The sequence below is a fragment of the Mus caroli genome, unplaced genomic scaffold (genome assembly GCF_978045245.1).
Source record: "Mus caroli unplaced genomic scaffold, Mus_caroli_1 scaffold_7, whole genome shotgun sequence".
In the NCBI taxonomy this organism is placed as follows: Eukaryota; Metazoa; Chordata; class Mammalia; order Rodentia; family Muridae; genus Mus; species Mus caroli.
Window position 1 is genome coordinate 10,879,030 of NW_028227262.1, and position 2,761 is coordinate 10,881,790.

At 43.2% G+C, this 2,761-nt stretch overlaps 1 non-coding gene across 1 annotated transcript; it reads left to right on the forward strand.

Annotated features, from left to right (window-relative positions):
- Positions 1–2,116: 2,116 nt before the first annotated feature.
- LOC115031465 (U6 spliceosomal RNA) lies at positions 2,117–2,223 on the forward strand. Its single transcript, XR_003837085.1, has one exon. It is a non-coding gene; the product is annotated as a U6 spliceosomal RNA (small nuclear RNA).
- Positions 2,224–2,761: the final 538 nt, after the last annotated feature.

Here is a 2,761-nt window from a genome sequence, read left to right on the forward strand (position 1 = left end):
GACAGAGACAGAGAGAGACAGAGAATGAAACTTAAACGGGACAGATTTTTCTAAGCTGACTTGTTCTCAAATAAGACAGAAAGAAACATACTGACTTATTTAACAAGCTTCATGAACAACCGTCACTGAGCAGCTATTCCTAACCCTGCATGATCTACTTCTCAACCTCACTCCCTGTGTTGCTTACATTTAGTCTCTCCTTATCTTGTTCTGTGGTAGCTGTCTGTCCTCATTGAGAACTCCCTTGGCAACTCTTTCTCATGATCAAACTTTCTTCCTCTTCCTCCTCTTCCTCCTCCTCTTCCTTCCTCTTCCTCATACCCTTCCCCTGGACCCTTACCTGTTGCGGCCTGCCCGCAGTCCACAACACGAACGGTTCAACTGAGAATGGCAGTTCGAGCTGAAAAGAGAGGAATCTAGATGGGGCGGAAGAAAGAACGGAGCTAAGACAAGATCCTGATCAAAGCTCAATTTTACTATTTCCAGACACTCAGTTATAAAGGAAGGGGGAGGGAACCCGATTTTCCGCCAAGTAACTCAGGGTCCAGTAGCAGGACGAACACGTGTGTGCCTCTTCCAAGCAGCAAAGGCAGGTTCCAGCAGTAGGCGTGGCAGGACGAATGAGGAGGAAGCTCCACCCTTGAGCAAGCAGGTTCCAGGCTGGGGGAAGGGAGGCCACACTTACCTGCTTCATGGTAAACTCCTTCTCCCTCAGTTTTCTCCCCATCCCCAGGTGGGATCCGATGTGAGTCTTCTTATCTCCTCTATCCAGTCTTTGGCTATTCGGTCTATTTATTAACCATTCAGTGACCATTGGGGAACAGTCATTAAAGCTTATTAATACAGGAGACTCATACTCAATACTCATGAGCATGCCTGTGTTCAAACTGTAACAAGATCTCAGAGCATAGCAATCAGCATCTGAATTCATAGAGCACAAGACCTCCTCCAGTACACCCCTCCACACACACACACACCCACACCTCCACATACACACACCCCCCCACACACACACACACCTCAACATACACACACACACACACACACACATCACACTATCACAGGACCTAGTCTCTCAGGTAAAATAGAAAATTATCCATGCTAAACTCTATGGCAATCAAATGATTTCTCTTGAACCCCATAAAAGGAAGCCCCCCCAAAATAAGTGGAGCCCTTGAGGACCCCCACTCAAATGTTGCCTTCAGAATTTTTGTTTCTATTCTTTCCCACTTTCTTCCTTTGCCTGGATTATCTAGTTGACCATCAGATATCTCCTCCATTGCCTGCATATTGTTGCCCCTATAGCTCTTGTGTTTGGACTAGGATTTCAATCAGTCTTTATTCTTTGCTGCTCCCTGCCTCCTTATCTGAGATACTACAAACTGACTACCCCATACTCTCAACAGAAGCTTCTCCAATTTTCCCAGTGGATGCAAAGCTACCACCCCTTTCCCTGTAGATCAGAGCTGAGGGATGCTCTCCAAAGCACTTTTCAGCTTTTCCTGCATGATCCAGGTGTGGCGTTGCCTCTTCTCTGTGTTGCCCATATTTTGCTTGGTAGAATTATATTTCTTTTAAAAATGTGTGTGTGTGTGTGTGTGTGTGTGTGTGTGTGAGAGAGAGAGAGAGAGAGAGAGAGAGAGAGAGAGAGAGAGAGAGAGAGAGAGAGATGGGTGTAGTCATGCTACAGTGTACATGAGGAGGAGAGAGGATGACTTAAATGCTAATCTTTGTCTTCCATATTACTTGAGACATGGTCTTTGTTCACTGTTGTCTGTGGCAGGATAGCTGGCCAATGAGTTAAAGGACTCTCTCACCATCTCCCACCTCACTGGAGGAGCCTTAGGACTACATATGTGCATATGCCTTTGTCTGACTTGGACAGGTTCTGGATATCTGAATTCAGTGTTCATGACCACTGATCTGCTCTCCATTCCTCTATGGGTGTACATCGTTATACACTATATTGCAAATGTATAACAATGTATGTATTCCCAACTTAGGGATAAAACTTTTAACCATAGATGTGTGTTTCTCCTCGAAATCTGCAGAAATATGCATAGTCCTTAAGTCATAAAATTGGCTCAATAGAAATCATTTAAAAATGAAACATGATGTGCTCGCTTCGGCAGCACCTATACTAAAATTGGAATGATACAGAGAAGATTAGCATGGCCCCTACGCAAGGATGACACGCAAATTCGTGAAGTGTTCCATATTTAAAAAAAAAAAAAGAAAGAAAGAAAGAAACATGAGTATGTGTTTATAGTTATTTGGACTTCGGTAAAATACCAAAAATACCCAAATAAGTAATAGCCTTTTCTGAGTAACCTCTGAGATCTGACCATTTTACAATGTGAACCCCATTCTTCCAAGCACACTCTTCTGTTTTATGCTAAAAAAGAACCTTGCAGAAGCAGAGGATGTTTAGTATTGGAAGACATAAGAGCTGAGAGATGCCCATGCTGAAGGCTGTGGCTCTCGGAGACAGCTGACCTAAAACAGCAGTATTGGAGTGAACATTTTCAGTTCTACTGTACATAGCAATTTGTGTGTGTGTGGTGTCTGTATTTGTCTTTGTGTGTATGTTTGTTTGTTTGTCTGTTTGTTTTAACCATGTGAATTAAGAGGCCCCAGGGCCCCAGGGCCCTAGTTCCTCCTTAACTATTGTTTTTCTATTTTGTCTAGGCAACAAGGTTCAAGATTATTTATTTCTTTGTGATTGTTAACTATTAAGCAGTAAAATTTTAAGCCTCAAAAG